The sequence below is a fragment of the Saccopteryx bilineata genome, chromosome 4 (genome assembly GCF_036850765.1).
Source record: "Saccopteryx bilineata isolate mSacBil1 chromosome 4, mSacBil1_pri_phased_curated, whole genome shotgun sequence".
Classification (NCBI taxonomy): Eukaryota; Metazoa; Chordata; class Mammalia; order Chiroptera; family Emballonuridae; genus Saccopteryx; species Saccopteryx bilineata.
The window spans coordinates 139,151,453-139,174,298 of NC_089493.1; the positions used below are offsets into that span (position 1 = coordinate 139,151,453).

A 22,846-nucleotide genomic window follows, 5' to 3' on the forward strand; every position below is an offset into this window, starting at 1 on the left:
TACACCATATCAACAAAATAAAGAACAAAAACCACATGATCTTATCAATAGATGCAGAAAAGGCTTTTGATAAAATACAACACAATTTTATGTTTAAGACTCTCAACAAAATGGGTATAGAAGGAAAATATCTCAACATGATAAAGGCCATATATGATAAACCATCAGCCAACATCATATTAAATGGCATAAAACTGATGACTTTCTACCTTAAATCAGGAACAAGACAGGGTTGTCCACTCTTTCCACTCTTATTTAACGTGGTGCTAGAAGTTCTGGCCAGAGCAATCAGACAAGACAAAGAAATAAAAGGCATCCATATCGGAAAAGAAATAGTAAAGGTTTCACTTTTTGCTGATGATATGATCCTATACATCGAAAACCCGAAGGACTCCACAAAAAGATTATTAGAAACAATAAACCAATACAGTAAGGTCGCAGGATACAAAATTAACATAAAAAATTCCATAGCCTTTCTATAAGCCAACAATGAAATATTAGAAAACGAACTCAAAAAAATAATCCCCTTCACGATTGCAACCAAAAAAATAAAATACCTAGGAATAAACATAACAAAGTATGTAAAGGACCTATATAATGAAAATTACAAAGCATTGTTAAGGGAAATCGAAAAAGGTACAATGAGATGGAAAAATATTCCTTGTTCTTGGATAGGAAGAATAAATATAATCAAAATGGTCATATTACCCAAAGCAATATAGAAATTTAATGCAATTCCCATCAAAATTCCTATGACATTTTTTAAAGAAATGGAAAAAAAATCATCAGATTTATATGGAACTATAAAAAACCCCGAATAGCCAAAACAATCCTAAGGAAAAAGAATGAAGCTGGGGGCATTACAATACCTGACTTTAAACTATATTATAGGGCCACGATAATCAAAACAGCATGGTATTGGCAGAAAAATAGACACTCAGACCAATGGAACAGAATAGAAAGCCCAGAAATAAAACCACATATATATGGTCAAATAATCTTTGATAAAGGGGCCAACAACACACAATGGAGAAAAGAAAGCCTCTTCAACAAATGGTGTTGGGAAAACTGGAAAGCCACATGCAAAAGAATGAAACTCGACTACAGCCTGTCCCCGTGTACTAAAATTAATTCAAAATGGATCAAAGACATAAATATAAGACCTGAAACAATAAAGTACATAGAAGAAGACATAGGTACTAAAATCATGGACCTGGGTTTTAAAGAACATTTTATGAACTTGACTCCAATGGCAAGAGAAGTGAAGGCAAAGATAAATGAATGGGACTACATCAGAATAAAAAGTTTTTGCTCAGCAAGAGAAACTAATATCAAAATAAACAGACAGCCAACTATACGGGAACTGATATTTTCAAACGACAGCTCAGATAAGGGCCTAATATCCAAAATTTACAAAGAACTCATAAAACTCAACAACAAACAAACAAACAATCCAATAAAAAAATGGGAAGAGGACATGAACAGACACTTCTCCCAGGAAGAGATACAAATGGCCAACAGATATATGAAAAGATGCTCAGCTTCATTAGTTATTAGAGAAATGCAAATCAAAACAAACTACAATGAGATACCACCTGACCCCTGTTAGATTAGCTATTATCAACAAGACGGGTAATAGCAAATGTTGGAGAGGCTGTGGAGAAAAGGAACCCTCATTCACTGTTGGTGGGACTGTAAAGTAGTACAATCATTATGGAGGAAAGTATGGTGGTTCCTCAAAAAACTGCAAATAGGACTACCTTATGACCCAGCAATCCCTCTACTAGGTATATACCCCAAAACCTCAGAAACATTGATACGTGAAGACACATGTAGCCCCATGTTCATTGCAGCACTGTTCACAGTGGCCAAGACATGGAAACAACCAAAAAGCCCTTCAATAGAAGACTGGATAAAGAAGATGTGGCACATATACACTATGGAATACTACTCAGCCATAAGAAATGATGACATCAGATCATTTACAGCAAAATGGTGGGATCTTGATAACATTATATGGAGTGAAATAAGTAAATCAGAAAAAAACAAGAACTACATGATTCCATACATTGGTGCAACATAAAAACGAGACTAAGAGACATGGACAAGAGTGTGGTGGTTACCAGGGGTGGGGGCAGGGAAGACATGGGAAGGAGGGAGGGAGAGAGTTAGGGGAGGGGGAGGGGCACAGAGAACTAGATAGAGGGTGGCGGAGGACAATCTGACTTTGGGTGAGGGGTATGCAATATAATTTAATGACAAAATAACCTAGACATGTTTTCTTTGAATATATGTACCCTGATTTATTAATGTCATCCGATTACCATTAATAAAAATTTATTAAAAAAATTGATGAAAGATGCGATTCCAGAAATGATTTTTGTGCATTGTGTTATTCATAGGGAAAACTTGGTAGCTAAAAACATCTCGCCTGTTCTGAATGAAGTATTACTGACAGTAATAAAGTGTGTTAATGCTATTAAAGCTAGTGCCAAATGTGAGCGTCTTTTCAAGCTATTTTGTGAAGAACAAAATGAAGACCATGTGAGACTTTTACTTCATACTGAAGTAAGATGGCTATCTAAAGGAAACTGTTTGAAAAGATTTATGGAACTGTTTGATACTCTTAGTGATTTTTTAAGCGACAAACCTGAAATGAAGTATCTGTTAATAATAGATGGTAAAGCATTTGTGAGTTATTTAGCTGATATCTTTGAAAAATTAAATATATTAAATAAGCAACTTCAAGGAACAAATAAAACTCTTGTCGATGCAAAAGCAAAGATATTTGGTTTCATTACCAATATTGAGTTATGTCAGAAACATATTAACAACAAAAACTTTAAACAGTTTCATTGGCTCCAAAAACGTGAAGTAACTGATAGCACTTTACTTGTTATTGTCAATCATTTGAATATTCTATCGGCTGATTTAAAAGAGAGATTTTCTGATTTAAAACAAATTGATTTCCCAACATGGATGATGCAGCCAATGTTAGTGGATTCGTCTGATATATCAAATATGCAGTATCAAGAAGAACTCGCAGAATTGCAAAACGATGAGTCAGTTAAAGCTTTATTTAATATCAAAGGAGCAATGGCATGGCTTTGTGAGGAAACAGAAATCAAATACCCAAATTCAACCAAATGTGCAAGAAAACTATTGCTACCGTTTCCACCTTCATTTTTAGCTGAATGTGGATTTAGTGCTGTAAATATAAAATCTCTGTGCAGCAAGCATGAAGCGCAAGGATCTCACTAAATTAAAAAAATAAATTAATATAGAAAAATCTGTATTATTTGGAATTTAAATTTCTGTTTTTCATTATATGTTTTGAAATTTTACTTACTGTGTTTTGTTAACAATTTCATAGTGATTTCTTCCTAGAACTTATCATTTATGTTTATTAAATGAACAAATCAATTTTTTAATGTTAAAAATTATGTATGTTACATAGGGGAGAACATAGAAATTTTAGAAAGGTTAAGGTGGGGCATGGCACAAAAAAGGTTGGGAAACACTGAATAGGTCCTTTACATTCTTTGTTATATTTATTTCTAGAAATATTTTGTTGTTGCAATTGTAAAGGGGATTATTTTTTTGAGTTTGTTTTCTAATGTTTTATTGTTAGCATATAGAAAGGCTACAGAATTTTGTATATTAATTTTGTATCCTGCGACCTTACTGTTTTGGTTTATTTTTTCTAGTAAACTTTTTGTGGAGTCTTTGGGGTTTTCGGTGTATAGGATCATATCATCTGCAAAAAGTGATACCTTTACTTCTTCTTTTCCAATATGGATGACTTTTATTTCTTTATCTTGTATTATTGCTCTGCCTAAAACTTCTAGCACCATGTTAAATAAGAGTGGATAGAGTAGTTAACCCTGTCTCGTTCATGATTTAAGACTGAAAGCCTTCAGTTTTATGCCATTTAATATGATGTTAGCTGATGGTATATCATATATGGCCTTTATCATGTTGAGATATTTTCCTTCTATACCAATTTTGTTGAGTGTCTTAAACATAAAGTTGTTTTGTATTTTATTGAATTCATTTTCTGCATCTATTGATAAGATCATGTGGTTTTTGTTCTTTGTTTTGTTGATATAGTGTATTACGTTAACTGTTTTACATATGTTGAACCATTTATGAGATTCTGGGATGAATCCCACTTGATCATGATGTATTATTTTTTTAATATGTTGCTGTATTCTATTTGCTAGTATTTTGTGTAGTATTTTAGTATCTGTATTCATTAGAGATATTGGACTATAGTTTTGTTTGTTTGTGACATCCTTGCCAGGTTTTAGTATGAGGGTTATGTTGGCCTCATAAAATATGTTTGGAAGTATTGCTTCTTCTTCAATTATTTGGAAGACTTTGAGTAGAATAGGAGCCAAGTCTTCTGTGAATGTTTGGTAGAATTCACTAGTATAACCGTCTACGCCTGAACTTTTATTTTTGGGGAGGTTTTTAATGGTTTTTTCTATTTCTTCTCTACTAATAGGTCTGTTTAGGCTTTCTGCTTCTTCTTGACTCAGTCTAGGAAAGTTGTATTGTTCTAGGAATTTATCCATTTCTTCTAGATTGTTGAATTTAGTGGCATAAAGTTTTTCATAGTATTCTTCAATAATTCTTTGTATATCTATGGTGTCCGTGGTGATCTCTCCTCTTTCATTTTGGATTTTGTTTATATGAATTCTTTCTCTTTTTTCCTTGGTAAGTCTTGCCAAGGGTTTGTCAATTTTATTGATCTTTTCAAAAAACCAGCTCTTTGTTCTATTAATTTTTTCTATAGTTTTACTCTTCTCTATTTCATTTATTTCTGCTCTGATTTTTATTATCTCCTTTCTTCAGCTAGTTTTGGGTTGTTTTTGTTCTTTTTTTTTTTTTGGTTCCTTAAGGTGTGAAGTTAAGTGGTTCACTTGGGCTGTCTCTTGTTGTTCATATATGCCTGAAGTGATATGAACTTCCCGCTTATCACTGCTTTTGCTGCATTCCATAGATTCTGATATGTCGTATTGTCATTTTCATTTGTCTGTATATATCTTTTGATCTCTGCACTTATTTCTTCTTTGATCCATTTATTTTTTAAAAGTATGTTGTTTAGTTTCCACATTTTTGTAAGATTTTTTTCCTCCTTTTTGCAGTTGAATTCTAGTTTCAAGGCTTTATGATCAGAAAATATGCTTGGTACAACTTCGATTTTTTCTGAATTTGCTGATGTTGTTTTTGTGGCCCAACATATGGTCAATTCTTGAGAATGATCCATGTACACTGGAGAAAAATGTATACTCAGTCACTTTTGGATGAAATGTCCTGTAGATGTCTATCATAACCAGGTGCTCTAGTGTTTTGTTTAAGGCCACTATGTCTTTGTTGATTCTCTGTTTGGATGACCGATCTAGAGCAGTCAGCGGTGTATTGAGGTCTCCAAGTATGATTGTATTTTTGTCAGTTTTTGTTTTAAGGTCAATAAGTAGCTGTCTTATATATTTTGGTGCTCCTTGGTTTGGTGCATATATATTAAGAATTGTTATGTCTTCTTGACTCAGTGTCCCCTTAGCCATTAAGAAATGGCCATTTTTGTCTCTGAGTACTTTTGTTGTCTTGTAGTCAGCATTATCAGATATGAGTATTGCTACTCCCTGTTTTTTTTGGATGTTATTTGCTTGGAGTATTGTTTTCCAGCCTTTCACTTTGAGTTTGTTTTTATCCTTGTTACTTATATGAGTTTCCTGTAGGCAGCATACAGTTGGATTTTCTTTTTTAATCCATTCTGCTACTCTGTGCCTTTTTATTGGTAAGTTTAATCCATTTACATTTAGTGTAATTATTGACACTTGTGAGTTCCCTATTGCCATTTTATAGATTGCTTTCTGTTAGTTTTGTGTCTTGTTTGATCCTTCTCTTTCGTTTTTTTATTTTTTGTTTTTATTTGGTTGTATTCCATACATCTTTCCTCTGTTGCTATCTTTTTTATCTCATGTGCTTCTGTGGTGGTTTTTTCAATGGTGGTTACCTTTAGGTAATGAAAAGGGTTCCTACCCTGTTCATTGTAGCGAACTATTTTGTGAGTACTTTTGCACTCCATTATCCTTTGCTACTGTTAATCTCCATCCTCTCCCCCCTTTCTTTTTGTTGTTGTCACAGTTTATATTTGGTTTTATTGTGTTCTTCTTGGAGCTTTTACTTGTGGCTTTATTTTTTTTTTGTTCTTTGTATCTGATTGGAGAACCCCCTTTAGTAATTCCTGGAGTGGGGGTTTTCTGATGATAAATTCCCTCATCTTTTCTGTATCTGTGAATGTTTTTATTTCTCCTTCATATTTAAAGGATAGCTTTGATGGGTATAGTATTCATGGCTGAAAGTTCCTCTTTTTCAGGACTTTAAATATTGGGGTCCACTCTCTTCTAGCTTGTAGGGTTTCTGCTGAGAAATCTGATGATAATCTAATGGGCCTTCCTTTATATGTTGTATTCTTCTTTTCCCTGGCTGCCTTGAGAATTTTTTTTTTTTGCCATTGGTTTGTGCCAATTTCATTATGATATGCCTTGGAGTAGGTTTGTTGGGGTTAACAAAACTCAGAGTTCTGTTTGCTTCATGAATTTGAGGCTTTAGTTCTTTCCACAGGCTTGGGAAGTTCTCATCTATTATTTGTTTGAGTATGTTCTCCATTCCATTTTCTCTCTCTTCTTCCTCTTATATACCTATTATTCTTATGTTATTCTTTCTGATGGAGTCAGATAATTCTTGTAGGGCTATCTCATTTTTTAAAATTTTTGAGTCTCTTTCTTCTTCTCTCTGTTGTGCCTCAAGTTGCTTGTCTTCTATTTCACTAATCCTCTCTTCTATCTGGCCTGTTCTATTAGCCAAGCTTGTTACCTCGTTTTTCAGCTCATGAATTGAGTTTTTCATCTGTTTGATTAGTTTTTATAGTTTCAATTTCCTTGGACATATATTCTTTGAGTTCATTGAGTTGTTTTCTGAGCTCCCTAAATTGCCTTTCTGTGTGTTCTTGTATATCTCTGAGTATTTTTAGGTTTTCTATCTTGAATTCTCTGTCATTTATCTCCAAGGTTTCCAATATATTAAATTTTTTCTCCATAGATTTTTCCTCTTCTATCTGTGTTACCTCTCTTTCTATTGTATCCATGATATTTTATTTTCTCTTCCTTAATGGCATCCGAGGGTGGTTTTGTTGATAGTATTAATGAGATTTAATAAAAAATAAAAAGTTAAAAAAATAAAAAAATGAAAAAAGTAGTTTTTTTTAAATTAATAATGAAATAAAGAAAAATAAAATAAAAATTTTTAAAAAGAAAATTATTCCCCCCCTTCTTTTTTCTCTCCTCTCCTCTCCCCTCTTTCTTGAGAAAATCTTGTGGTGAACTGTGAATTATATTGTATTTAATAGAACAAACAATGCCTGTAATGGAGGGCCTTAATTGGGGAAAAGTAATAATGGCGCAAGAAAAAATAATAAATAAAAAAAGGGGTGGTGGTATGGACCCACAAAAAGCAAATAATGAAAAAATTGGGATCAAGAATAAAATTATTTGCGTTTAGGTGTTGGTTGACTAAGAGTTATGATGAGAGGAGTATGAGGGAAACAGGAAAATGGGGGGACAAATTAAAAAATTACTATTGTATTTAGTGGAACAAGAGCTTGATAAAATGGAGAGCCAGGGATGGGAGCACTGCTAGTGAGTTAAAAAGGTGAAGTAAAAACCCCCCAAAATGCCACAAACATGTTTGAGTCCCAGATAAAATAATTTGTTTGTTATTGAGGTTTGAATGAGAGGAAATGTAAAGGGAAAAGGAAGAAACTAATATAAAGAAAGAAAAGAAGAGAGAGAGAGAAAAAAAAGAGGGAACCACTAAAAGAAGAAAAAAGAAAAAAGAGGAGAGAGAGATAGAGAGAGTTAAGGGTTTTGGAGTGCAACCCTCATAGAGAGAAATGAAGAGGAAAGAAAAGATGATGGGAGATGTAACACTTATGGGTAGTGTAGTTCAAGGAGAGGAGAGAGTAAGACCGGTAGGGAGTTAAACGACCAAATTGGAGGAGGAAAAAAAAAAGAAAAAAGAAGAAAAAAAATCAAGGATGAAGATAAGAGAAACAAACAAACAAATATAATAAAATGGGATAGGTTATAAAGTCTGCGGATTATTCTGATTTTGAGAGGTTATCTTCTTGCGTTTTCTTTTCTCTCCCTCTTCCTGGTCGGCAACTCTGTACCCCGGGTTCTGCCCCTTTGGCACGCTCAGGTAGAGGTTAGCAGTTGATAAGTCTCTATGGCGATGTCATGTATTGTGCTTCAGTCTCGTTTGCAGTCGAGGCTCATTAGCGTTTATAGGCTCCGACAGTGAGAGAGTCCGTGTTCCAGGAGCCTCTCTCCTAGTCTTTCCTTCCTCAACCAGCAGCCTGAGAATCCAACTATGGGGTTGCTGCTGCCTCTGCCTGGATAGTAAGAGGCTCAAAGAGCGGTCAACTCCCCACTCTTATTTCCACTCAGCACAGGGCTCTGGGTAAGGCTCAGTCAGTCAGAGCTGCTAGCATAATCAGCCGGGGCTTTCGCCTACTCAAAGACCTCTGGCTCTGTCACTCTGTCCGGTAACACGGGCGGGTCTGTGCGCAGACCAGGATGTTAGACCAGAAGTCTCGCCCTCTGAGTGAAACCCCCCGCCCGCACTGAAAAGTTCCAATGTTGGAATTGGCTCTCGCTCGTCCCCGTGTGCCGCTATTTCAAGGTGCTGGGGCCGCCCGTGACTCTGCCCTCGGCCCACACAAAGGCCCCCGACTCTGCCCCTCCATGGGACAACATGGGCTCCCACTCTGGAGGTGCTGGGAGGAGTCTCCTTCCCACTCTCCGTGCGCGCAGACCAGGATGTGAGGTTGGAGTCTCGCCCTCTGAGTGAAACCTCCCGCCCGCACAGAAAAGTTCCAGTGTTGGAATTAGCTCTCGCTTCCTCCCCGTGTGCGGCTCTCCCTGGGTGCTGGGGCGGCCCGGAGGCTTTCAGCCCACACAAAGGCCTCTGACTCTGCCTCTCTGTGGAGTAACACGGGTGCACCCTCTGGGGGCTTTGGAAGGAATCTCTTGCCCACTATGCGACTACCAGGGGATCAGGTAAAATGGCTGCCCCGCTTGTCTTTCTTTGTTTGGGTTTGGCGCGAGTGTTAGCTGTATTGCCCAGGTTGTCACAGAATCAGATTTTCCTTGGCTTGGATCTCTGTGCCACAGCCTGGTTCGGCCGTTTGTGCCTCGACCTGGATCTATTCACCCCCTTTGCCCACCTCAGTTTCTATATTCACAGTTACCAGAGAAAGCCGCCCTGTTTAGGTTAGTGAGGAAGGAGGAGCATTTCTTACTCCCTATTTCCTTCGGGGTTTGGTTATATATTTAGCCAATTTTTCACTCGATCATACCTTTGGGTGTATTGCGAAACATCTGGAGGCTCCAAGGATAGGTTTTTCTGTTTCTGGTTGAAGATCTTGTTGAGGTTTGGGGGAGATTTATCGGTATCGCTTCCTACTCTGCCATTACTCTGACGTCATCCTCCCCACTTTATTCTTAATTTTCAAGATTGCTGAGGCTATTCATATTCCAAAAAAGAATAAAAAATTTTTAAATATGTGTTTTATATCTGTGAAGTATGTTATTGGTATTTTAGTTGGTATTGCATTGAATTTATAAATTGCTTTGGGTAATATAGACATTTTAATGATGTTTATTCTTCCTAACCATGAGCATGGTATATGCTTCCACTTGTTTGTGTCTACCTTGATTTATTTTATCAAAGTTTTATAATTTTCTGAGTACAAGTCTTTAACCTCCTTGTTTAATTTTACTCCCATTACTTTGTTTTTTTGTTGTTGCAATAGTGAAGGGGATTTTTTTTCATATTTTCTCTTTCTGATAAATCATTTTTCATGTATAAAAATGTCTCTAATTTCTGAGTATTAATTTCATATCCTGCCACCTTGCTGAATTTCTTTATTAGGTCCAGCAGTTTTTCTACTGAGACTTTAGTGTCTTCTATATACTGGATCATATCATCTGCAAATAATGATAGTTTTACTTCTTCTTTTCCAATTTGGATGCCTTTTATTTTTTTTCATGCCTGATTGCTATGGCTAGGACTTCAAGTACTATGTTGAATAAGAGTGCTGAAAGGGGGCACCCATGCCTTGTTCTTGATTTTAGGAAAATTGCTTTTAATTTTGTCCATTAATTATAATGTTGGCTGTGGGTTTGTCATAGATGGCCTTTATCATGTTGAGGTATGTTCTCTGTATTCCCACTTTGCTAAGAGTTTTGATCATAAATGGGTGCTGGATTTTATCAAATGCTTTTTCTGTATCTATTGAAATTATCATGTGATTTTTCTCCTTTCTTTTGTTTATATATTGAATCACATTAATTGATTTATGAATGTCATACCACCCTTGCCTCCCCAGAATAAATCCCACTTGATCAAGATGTATGATTTTTTTTACGTATTGCTGAATTCAGTTTGCAATATTTTGTTGAGGATTTTAGCATCTAAATTCATCAGGGATATTGGCCTATAATTTTCTTTCTTTGTGTTGTCTTTGTCTGGTTTTGAAATCAGAATTATGATTGCCTCATAAAAGAAACTTGAAAGTGTTCCTTCCTCTTAAATTTTTTGAAATAGCTTGAGAAGAATAGGAGTTTGTTTTTCTTTGAATATTTGGTAGAATTCACCAGTGAAGCCATCAGGCCCAGGGGCTTTGTTTTTTTGGGAGCTTTTTGATAATTGTTTTGATCTCTTTTGTTGTAATCAGTCTGTTTAGGTTTTCTGATTCTTCCAGATTGATTTTTGGAAGATTATATGTTTCAAGGAATTTGTCCATTTCACCTAGGTTGTTTAATTTTTTGGCATACAGTTCCTCATAGTATTTTCTTACAATATTTTGTATTTCTATTGTGTCGGTTGTCATTTCTCTAATTTTATTTATTTGAGTCCTCTCTCTTCTTTTCTTGGTGAGTCTTGTTAAAGGTTCATCGATCTTGTTTACCCTTTCAAAGAACCAGCTCTTGGTTTCATTGATCCTCCGTATTGTTTCTTTAGCTTCTATGTCATTTATTTTTGCTCTGATCTTTATGATTTCCTTCCTTCTACTACCTCTGGGCCTTACTTGCTGTTCTTTTTCTAGTTCGTTTAGATGAAGGGTTAAGTTGTTTATTTGAGCTTTTTCAAGCTTCTTAAGGAATGCTGTGGTGCTATGAACTTCCCTCTCCAGACTGCTTTTGCTGTGTCCCATAAAATTTGAGTTGTTTTTTGCTCATTATTATTTTTTTCTAGAAATTTTTTTTATTTCTTCTTTGATTTCATTGTTAACCCATTCGTTATTTAACAAAATGCTATTTAGTTTGCAGGTGTTTGAATATTTTTTAGTGTTTCAGTTGTGGTTGATTTCTAGTTTCATGCCATAGTGATCAGAAAAAATGCTTGATACGATTTCAATCTTTTTAAATTTGTTGAGACTGCTTTTGTGTCCTAACATGTGGTCTTTCCTAGAGAATGTACCATGAGCACTTGAAAAGAATGTATATTCTGCTACCTTAGGGTGAAAGGTTTTAAAGATATCTATTAAATTGAGTTGATCTAGTGTGTCCTTTAAGTCTGCTGTTTCTTTGTTAATTTTCTTTCTTGAGGATATCTAGTGATGTTAGTGGTGTATTGAAATCTCCTACTATGATAGTATTGCTGTTGATCTTGCCCTTTATATCCATCAAAGTCTGCTTTATATATTTAGGTGCTCCTATATTAGGTGTTTAGATATTTCTGATGGTTATATCTTCCTGTAGGATTGCTCAATTTATCATTATGTAGTGACCTTCTTTATCTCTTACTATAGTCTTTGTTTTAAAGTCCATTTTGTCTGATATAAGTATTGCTACCCCAGCTTTTTTTTCATTTCCATTTGCATGAAATATTTTTTCCATACTTTTACCTTCAGTCTATGTGCATCTTTGTTTTAAGGTGTGTCTCTTGTAGACAGCATATTTACAGGTCCTGTTTTCTTATCCAAGCAGCTACCCTATGACTGATGATTGGATCATTTAATCCATTTACATTTAAGGTTATTGATGTGTAGTTGTGTAGTGCCATTTTATTCTTTAAAGTTGTATTCTTCTATTGCTATATTCTTTTCCCACTTTGATCTGTTTACACCATGCCCCTTTATATTTCCTGCAGCATTGGTTTGGTTGTAATGAATTTCTTGAGTTTTTTTTTTCTTTTTGTCTGGGAAGCTTTTTATTTCTCCTTCAATTTTAAACAATAGCCTTACTGGATAAAGTAGTCTTGGTTGTAGGCTCTTGTTCTGCATTACTTTGAGTATTTCTTTCCATTCCCTTCTGGCCTCAAGTGTTTCTGTTGAGAATGTGGCTGTAATCCTTATGGGGGCTCCTTTGTAGGTGATAGCCTTCTTTTCTCTAGCAGCTTTTAATATTTTCTCTTTATTGCTTAGCTTTGGTATTTTAGTTATAATGTGTCTTGGTGTAGGTCTCTTAGGGTTTCTCTTTAATGGAGTTCTCTTTGCTTCTTGAACTCATGAAATTCTTCCTTGCATCAATTTAGGGAAGTTTTTAGTTATTATATTTGATTGAGTAAAGTTTCTATCCATTGTTCTTTCTCTTCTTCTTCAGGAACCCCTATGATGTGGATGTTATTTCTTTTCATGATGTAACAGAGCTCTCTCAGAGTTTCCTCAGACTTTTTGAGTCTCTTATCTTTTTTCTTCTCTGCTTCCTTGCCTTTGTTTATCTTGTCCTCCAACTTGCTGATTCAATCCTCAGCTTCATCCATCCTGCTTTTAATTCCTTCCATTGTGGTCTTCACTTCTGATATTGTATTTGTCACCTTCAACTGATTCTTTTTTAATATTTCAATGTCCATTTTTATACCATTTGCTATGACTTGCTATCTCTTTATTTAGGTGTTTGTAATGACTATCCATTGCTGTTCTAAGATCCCTAAGCATCCTAACAATCATTATTCTAAACTCTGCATCCGGCAGTTTGGTTATTTCCATATCACTCAGTTCCTTTTCTGGAGATTTCTCTTGTGGTTTCATTTGGATTGCAATTCTCTGTCTTCTCATTTTGTCTCAGTTTGGATGTGTTGTTTTTAGGGCTGGTTGAGTCTATGTTTGGTGTTGTCTCTCTCCCCATGTTTTCAATTAGCAATAATCATGCCTCGGATAAACCACATTGGCTACGATACTGCCAAGGCTCAAAACTGTCTCCCCATATTTTAATTGGATTGTTTTCTTGTTTGTTGCTGTGCTTTATAAAATTTTTATATAGTTTGAATATTAACCCCTGATCACATCTTTTGTATGTCAATATCAACTCCCATTTGGTTGGCTGCCTTGTTGTCAGTTTCTTTTGCTGTGAAGAAGCTTTTTAGTTTGATTTAATCTCATTCATTTATTTTTACCTTTACTTTCCTTGTCTTTGGTGTCAAATTCATAAATTGTTTTCTACTGTCTAGGTTTATAAGTTTAGTACCTATGTTTTCTTTTATGTAACTTATTGTTTCAGATCTTATATTTAGGTCTTTGATTGATCTTGAATTAATTTTTGTGAAGGGGGACAAACTATAGTCAAGTTTTATATTTTGCATGTGACTTTCCAATTTTCTCAGCACAATTTATTGAAAAGATTTTCTTTTCTCTATTGTGTGTTTTTGGCTTCTTTGTCAAAGATTATTTGTGTATATATGGTTTTATTTCTGGGCTCTGATTGTTTTCTTTTGGTATGTAGTCTATTTTTCTGCCAATACCATTTTGTTTTGATGATCAATAATATAATTTGAAGTCGGGTAGTATACCTTCAGCTCCATTGTTTTTCTAGGGATTGCTTTGGATATTTGAGATCTTTTAGCATTTTATACAAATCTGATAATTTTTTGTTTTACTTCTTTAAAAATGACATTGGGATTTCAGTTATTGTGTTTTTCACTTTTGCTTGTTTTATTTTATGATTTCTTTGTCCTTTTTTATGTTGTTCACGTTCTCACTAAGTTCCTTGAGCACCTTTATACCATTGTTTTGAAGTCTAACTGTTAGGCTGCTTGTCCACTGAACTTGACATTTATTCTTCAAGAGAATTTTTTTAAAAAAATCAATGTGGGCCCAGGTTGGTAAGCAAAGATAGATCTTCAGTTCACACAGGAGTTGTAAAAGGCAGGGTGGGTCTAGTGTAGCTTATTAGCTTCTCTATTTAGGTATTTACTTCTAACTTACCTTTCAGATTACCGATTCAGTCCTCTAATTTATCTAATATACTGTTGATTCTTTCTACTTATTCTTTATTGATATTGTAGTCTTCAGTTCTGTCTGGTCCTTTTGATTTTTTTTGCATCATATTATATATTACTTACTTCTTTTAAGATATTCTCACTAAGATCATTTATTCTTCTCCTAAGTTCTGAGCATCTTTATAACCAGTGCTATGAACTCTGAATTTGGTAGTTTGCTTGCCTTTCTTTTGTTTGATTCTCTTTTCTGGAGTTTTCTTTTGTTCTTTCATTTGGAACAAGTATCTTTATGTCCTCATTTTAGTTGCTTTTTGTGCTTCTTCCTATATTGTGTAGATCTGTTATTTTTTTATATTGGCAAAGTACTCTTACATAGCAGGTATCCAGTGGTACTCACTGGAGAAGTCTCTCTGTTCACATGAGCTGCATGTTCCAGGGTTGCCATTTCTGTGGGTTATGTGTGTACTCTTGTTGTTGAACCTTGCTTGATATTGGCTTATCAGTGGATTGGACTGACCAACAGGCTGACTGTTTGTAAGGGATGGCTTTGACTACAGAAACCAAGCTGCTCTTCAGGGGCTGACCTTAAAGAGCAAGATTCACTTTAGCAGGGCTCTTGTGTTTGACAAATCCATTCTTTGGTTATATTATTTGTGGAACTAATTAGTTCATTTTTGTTCCAGTCTAAAGGCCATCATCAGGTCTGCTGTTCTTATTATTCCTTTGTATTGTTCTAATAGAGCATTTTGTAAACTGTGTTCTGTGGTATACAGATTTCTTTCAGGTATTGTCCTCAAAGAAGCATATCTGTGTTTGAACAGGTTGAGAAACACTACATATTAAAACTTTAATTTTAAATTTTTTATAATGAACATTAGTAGATTAAGTGTTCTAATGAGCTGATACAAATATTGATTTTACTTTTTTTGTTGTTTTTCTATACTTATTTGACTACCATGCATGTGACATGTGGGGTTTATCTGTATATGTACTATATGCAGTGTGTACAGATGTGTGTGTGTGTGTATGTGTGTGTGTATGCAGGCTGTGTTTGCATCATGTGGCAACTATTAATATTCTGCAGAATGAGTGCTCTACAGAATTCACTCTGAGAAATGCTTGTTGAACAAGACTGATGATAAAAATCTTTCTCAGAAAGTCAGGGCAGAGACAGAGGGGGTAATTAAGTGATATTCAGAAGTAGTGGGAGGAATTATTCTTGTTGAATTAGTTCAGAGAAACTTTCATTAAGACTTTTCAAGAAGGGCTGGTGAGGTCAGCTTAGCATAAGATGTTCATAGATTTAAGTGACAGGTAGAAGATGTGTCCCCTGGAAGAAACCTCTAAGGATTCTTTAGGCAGCCAGAGCCAGCTTTGGTCCCTGAACATGGCAGAGAAGAACAGGCTATTGGAGCCAAAGAGACGGTGTGTGGAGATGGCTCCAGTAGAATTTCAGGGACCCTTAGAAAAGCAGTTAAAAGTGACAGTACTTCTAGACCACTTTAATTAAGGAAATGACCTGAACTTGTGGACATTAAGCAGCAAAGTTTTTATTTGTTATATTTTATTTATTGAGGAGAGAGAGAGAGAGAGAGAGAGAGAGAGAGAGAGAGAGAGAGAATGGAGACACAAGGGGTTAGGAGCAGGAAGTATCAACTCCCATATGTCCCTTGACTGGGTAAGCCTAGGGTTTTGAACCTGCAACCTCAGCTTTCCAGGTTGATGTTTCATCTACTGCACCACCACAGGTCAGGCTAACCAGAAAATTTAAAGGTAGCACTCAGGAACTGTAACTGTTTAGTAAGGAGGAAATATTACCTCCAGGACAGGAAAATTAAATGGCTCCATTGCTTTACTAATCTTTGTTGCAGCAAGCATGGTATACTAACAACACAATTCAGGCCTTCAAGGAAGATATTTAGATTATCTAAGAGAATAAAATTCTTATATTCTGTTTATAAATTGTTCTTATTTTTCAAGATGCTGAGAATACAGGGTGAAAGTGGAGTTGGCTCATCAAAAAATACCTAGATTTGTCTTGTGGCAAGCTTCTTCCACAAAGCTGTTTCTTCTTTTATAATATCTGGTACAAAAAGCCACTGCTCTCTGAAGATTTGACTTCATATATTTACCCCCTTTGTAAAGCCATTCTTGTGCCTACTTTTTACCTAAGGAGAGTGGTATTTTAGTATTTTTCTGAAGATGTTTATTCCAACATTCTATCTCTCTAATGGCCTAGTTATATTACTTTTTTTCTATTCTTGATGACTTTTAATAATATTTAGAGAGGGAGTGAACAGTTTTCCTTTCTCGGTTCAATGCAGATGGTATTTAGCTAAGTTTTTAAATGGCTAAGCTCCTTTGGGGCTGCCCTTGCCTGGAAGTATGCGACTCTGTGCCTGTGCCTGAGATAGCCTAGTAGCTGAAGATATGGGCCTTACTCATGGTCCACTGGGGTGAGAATGCAGGAAGTTACTAGTGAAGGAGTATTTGGATTTTAGCAAGAATATAATGAAGCTAGAAATACCTTTAATATATAAAGGAACATATTTTCTGATGGTAAAATTTTATGTTTGCAGGCCCTGGCTGGTTGGCTCAGTGGTAGAGCATCGGCCTGGTGTGCAGAGGTCCCGGGTTTGATTCCCAGCCAGGGCACACAGGAAAGGGACCCATCTGCTTCTCCAGCCCTCCCCCTCTCCTTCCTCTCTGTCTCTCTCTTCCCCTCCCGCAGCCAAGGCTCCATTGAAGCAAAGATGGCCCGGGCGCTGGGGATGGCTCCTTGGACTCTGCCCCAGGTACTGGAGTGGCTCTGGTCGCAACAGAGCGATGCCCTGGAGGGGAAGAACATCGCCCCCTGGTGGGCAAAGCATCGCCCCTGTTGGGCATGCCGGGTGAATCCCGGTCGGGCGCATGCGGGAGTCTGTCTGACTGTCTCTCCCCATTTCCAGCTTCAGAAAAATACAAAAAAAAATTGTTTGCTTTCCTAAGATGATCATCAAACTCCCTAGATGTGGCCATCTGAGTTGCTGATCTTGCAGGCCAGAGTAGAAGAAAATGCTAGAAGCCAAATTTCAGAGCTAAATTGTATTTCTTATCTAAAAGCAGCAATGAAAAATGAGCAGCCTGCACATTAGTCAAGGCCCATAATAGCTACAAACACAACAGGATGATCAATAATCTTGAACAAAGAACACAGGATGGTGTCGTTCTGGCTGCATCAGAATTCCAGCTTGAATACCAAGACAATCTTCCTGCTGTTGATGAGCTTTATGACTATGATGCCATTGAATACTGTTGACAAGAGAGCTGTTATACTGCAAATGAAAAGGCCTTAAAACTAACTAAGGGACACTATTATGCCAAGACTAAAGCTTGTCATAAAAATTATCAACCATAAATGTCTCTAAGCTTCTGGAAATGCCTTGAGGGAAAAGAATTGTGGTGACTGGTTTAATTCATTTGTTTTGATCTGAACTCTTTCATGAGTAGAAATAATTAAATTGACCTTGTATTTCAAAGATATCAAATCATTCAAATAAGATAATTTAGCCTATTGTCAACAATTTCTTTCTTCCTCTTCAATACCAGGGTAATAAATTGAAGCTCTGCTTAACTATATTTTCATAGAGTTTAGAGAATTATAATAGTTGCATTGTTTCTCTGGTGATACCCCCAAAATGCAGTACATTTTTTTAAACTTAAGTTGTTCTTACCCTTAACATGTTGAAAATAAGTGTTGACTTAGCACTCTATTACAAAATCCGAGGGGAAGAACAAAGCCCTTTCTTTCTGTCTTCATTTCTTCAACTGAGAGATATTCACTGAAGACCAATTATGTGCCAGGCAATTGCACTGGGTATTGGAAATGTAATAGAACCCTTGAAAGAAGTGTCATTACTATCCTCATAAAATTTTAAATTGCTGGTAAAAATATGCTTTTCTAAATTAAAAAAATATTCATTTTAGAAAGGAAAGAGAGAGAAAGAGAATAAGAGAGAGAATGGGGGGGAGAAGCAGGAAGCATTGACTCTCATATGTGCCTTGAACAGGCAAGCCCAGGGTTTCAAACCAAAGGCCTCAGCATTTTAGGTTGATGTTATATCCACTGTGACACCACAGATCAGGTGGAAATATGCTTTTTAATTTCCTTACCTCCAAATTAAATCTCTTTTCATAATGCCTAGCTATTTGATAGCAGAGATTAACTGCCAAAATGATTAGCAAAAAATAGAAATCGGCCTTGAATTAAGAAAAATTTTTTATAGAATTCTACATAATAATTTAAATAAATGCACAAACATGCAAAACAATATTTTTGGTATAATATATATATATATATCAAAGGGATATGATGAACACCAAGACATACATTATGCTGTCTTCTGTGTGTGTGGGAGAGACTAAAAAGTGATACAGATGGTTTCAAAGTTTTAAAATATTTTTAGCAGAATGATGTCAGAGTATGGCAGTGTGATAGTTACTCCTGATCTCTGTCTTTGAAATTTTACAAATTGAACAACTATAATTCAATTAAGGAACTCCACCTGGGTTCACAGGCACATCTGAAAGATCCATGCACCAAATTAACTAAAAGTGAGATGAGTTTAAAAAGAGGATGGAAGATAAAATACATTCATAGTGGGTTCTGGAGAGTAGACACACTGGTGTGACTGGGTGTGATTTTTCTCTACTGAACTACAGGAAGGAGGGAAGCTCAGGCAGTTTTATTTTGTCTGAGGCATACAAGGAGGGAAACTTGAAATGACTGGATCTCCCTCTTATTGGGAGGAGCAATAAGATGGAGGAGCAAAGGGGAGAAACTAAACCAAAGTGACTAGAGTACAGGGTCATGACCAGTGTTCCCATGGTATGCCTGCAGCTTGCACTATACAGAGACAGGGCAAACTAAAGTGTGGTCCCTAGCTTCCCAGATCCCACCTCCCTTACCTTGCAGTATGGAGAATAGCAGAGACAAACTCCACAGCTAGCTCTCCAGGTCCATTCTATACTTCAAAGAACAGACATGGTCTGTGTCTGGAATCACAGTCTGTTGAGAGTAGGGAGGAGCACTGGGACAGCCAAGGAATTTCACAGAGCTAAAATGTGTAATACTATGACACCCTACTGGAAAAACCTCTCAAAATTAAATCTCATTTTTTTCTTTTTTTTCCCTTTTTTCTTATTAATTTTGCTTTTGGTTTTATTTTCTTTAATTTTTATATGTTTTGTTCTTATTTTTGTGGGTTTTGTTTGTTTTTGATTTTTGTTTTCCATGGATTTTACTTGCCATAATTTTTAATATTTTTATTGTATTTTTAAATTTTTAAATTTTGTTACAATTAAAAGATTACTCTCAAATTCCATTAAGGGAGATTAAATTGAATATCATGGCTACATAAGACTGAGATGTAGTTCAGAAAGAAAATTAAAAATCTCCAGTAAAGACTCACAATTACATGGGAACCTTGGAGTTAAGTAATAGAGAATTCAAAATTGAAGCTCTGAATATATTTAACAGGATGTGAGAAAACACCAATAGAGGATTTAATGAGTTCATCAAGGAGATTGAGACTTTAAAAACAGAGATGAAAAACTGAATACATGAAATGAAGACTGAGGTAGCAAGTATAGCTAATCGAACAAGCCAGATAGAGTAAAAACTCAGTGACATCAAAGAACAAGAAACTAGAAATGCTACAGAGAGAAGAGAAGAGAGACTCATAAAATAGAAAACCAAAACAAAACAGAGATGTCTACAAGAATTGTCTGAATCCATCAAAAGAACAATGTAAAAATAATGGGTATATCATAATAAGAAGAGAAGAATAAAAGAATGAAGAGCTTAATCAAAGAAATAATGGTTGAGAATTCCTCAAGGATGTAGAAAGAGTTGCAGCCTTGAATCTAAAAAGCAAACAGAAGAATTACTTCAATCCAAACTACTCTGAGTCACATTGTAATAAAATTGTCAAATATCAATGACAATGAAAGAATTCTCAAGGCAGCTAGTGAAAAGAATAACATAACATATAAAGGAAAGCCCATTATATTATCATCAGATTTCTCAGTAGAAACTCTGCAAGCCAGAAGAGAGTGGACCCAAACATTCGAAGTACTGAAAAAGAGGAATTACCAGGCAAGAATACTATATTCATCAAAGTTATCCTTCAAATATAAAAGGAAAATAAAAACTTTTACAGACATACAGAAGCTGAGGAAATATACCATCATAAAATCCCCACTGCAGAAATTACTCAAAGGGATTTTATTTGACCAGACACAAAGAACAAAACAAATTGAAACTAAATTTGAAGCTCCAACAAGGTCACAATAAAAATAAGAATAATTTGTGACAACAATAACATAAAAGAGGAGAGAATAAAGATCTGCAGGAGCAAAGAGGGATGGAGTATAGAAGTTCTCATAAGACACAGCTTAAAAACAAACAGCTTTAAAAAAGAAGAATTGGGGGAAAGAAGTGTGGAATCACATCAAATAAAAACTGACAGAAACACAAAAGAAAAACAGAACAAGGCAGTGAGCTACCAGAAAACAAAACATAAAATGGCTATAGAAAATTCTCAAGTGTCAATAAGTACCCTAATTGTAAATGGACTGAACTCACCAATATTGAGGAACAGAGTAGCAGATTGGACCAAAAAGCAAAACCCAACCATATGCTGCCTTCAAGAGATACATGTAAGCCGCAAGTACAAAAGTAGATTCAAAGTGAAAGGTTGAAAAATGATTCTCCAAGCAACTAATAAACAAAGAAAAGCTGGTGTAGCCACACTCATATCTGACAAAAATGACATCAAGACAACAAAGATAACCAGAGCAAAGATGGACATTTCATAATGATAAAGGGAACACTGTATCAAGAAGATATAACACTTCTTAACATATATGCACTGAACCAAGGAGCACCAAAATATATAAGAGAGTTACTCATCATTGACCTCAAAATAGAAGCAGAGAGAATCACAATCATACTTGAAATTTTCAACACAACTTTGATGGCTTTTGATAAATCATTCAAAAAAAATCAATAAGGAAATGTCAGCTTTAAAAGACACACTGGACCAAATAGACATACTAGACATTTACAGGACATTTTATCCCAAAACATCCTATACATTCTCCTTCAGTATGCACAAAACATTTTCAAGGATATACCATATGTTGGGCCACTAAACTACCATCAACAAATTCAGAAAGATTGAAGTTATAACAAGCATATTTTCTGACCTTAAGGCTTTGAAATTAGAATTCAACTGCAAAAAGGAAGTAAAGAAACCCAGAAAAATGTGTAAATTAAACAAATTTCTAAAAAATGACTGGATCAAAGAGAAATAAAAGCAGAAATCAAAAATATATACAGACATATGAAAACTAAAACACAACATGTCAAAATATCTGGGAAGCAGCCAAAGCAGTGATAAGAGGGAAGTTTATATCATTACAGCCTTATATCAAGAAACAAGAAAGACTCCAAGTGAACAACCTCACAACACATCTTAAGGAACTAGAAAAGAACAAAGGTATCCCCAAATCAGCAGAATAAAGAATATAGTAAAAATTAGAGCAGAACTAAATGAAATAAAGAACAAAAAAAAACTATAGAAAAAAATCATACATCACAGGGCTAGTTCTTTGAAAACATCAATAAAATCGACAAAACACTTGCAAGACTCACTAAAGAAAAAAGAAGAAAACTTGTGTAAACAAAATTTGAAATGAAGGGGAAGAAATTACCACAGACATCACAGATATAGAAAGGATTGTATTAGAATACTATGAAAGATTGTATGCCACCAAGTTCAACAACCTAGAGGAAATGAATAAATTCCTAAATGATACAATCTTCCTAGACTGAGTCACAAATACATGAAAACCTAATTAGACCTATAAGCAGGAAAGAAATAGAAACAACCATCAAAAACCTCCCTAAAAATAAAAGTCCAGGACCAGATGGCTACACTGGTGAATTCTACCAAACATTAAAAAAAGATTTAGTACACATCCTTCTCAAAGTCTTTCAAAAAATAGAAGAAGAAGCAATACTCCTTAACACATTTTATCAGGCCAACATAACCCTGATGCCAAAACCTGGCAAGGACAACACAAAAAAGAAAACTACAGACCAGTATCTCTAACAAAAAATCCTACACAAAATAGTAGCAAATCAAATACAAGATCACATTAAAAAAAAACAATACATTGGGCGCTGGAGTAGGCGAACGTACCAGCATCTACCTCCCAGAACCAATGTGGATTACAAACTAATTTTATGAACTATCAACTGGAAAAACCAACTTTGGACTAAACTAAAAGGACTCTTCAACCCAGGAACGCTGAAGAAGCCACCCAGAGACTGGTAGGAAAAGCGGAAACGCGGAGAGGGCTGCCCAGCTTCTCGGAGCAAACGGCAGCAGGGAGAGACTCGCGTGGCGGGAAGTGAGTTTAGCAGAGGGGAAAGGGCCCTGAGCCCCAGGAACAAAGCCACAGCCTGCAGCCCCAGAGCCCAGAAGAAGCATAAGGACAGTATTTAGCT

At 35.6% G+C, this 22,846-nt stretch overlaps 1 pseudogene; it reads right to left on the minus strand.

Moving 5' to 3' along the window:
• Nucleotides 1-13,199: 13,199 nt before the first annotated feature.
• Nucleotides 13,200-13,271, minus strand: LOC136336878 (U4 spliceosomal RNA; annotated as a pseudogene).
• Nucleotides 13,272-22,846: the final 9,575 nt, after the last annotated feature.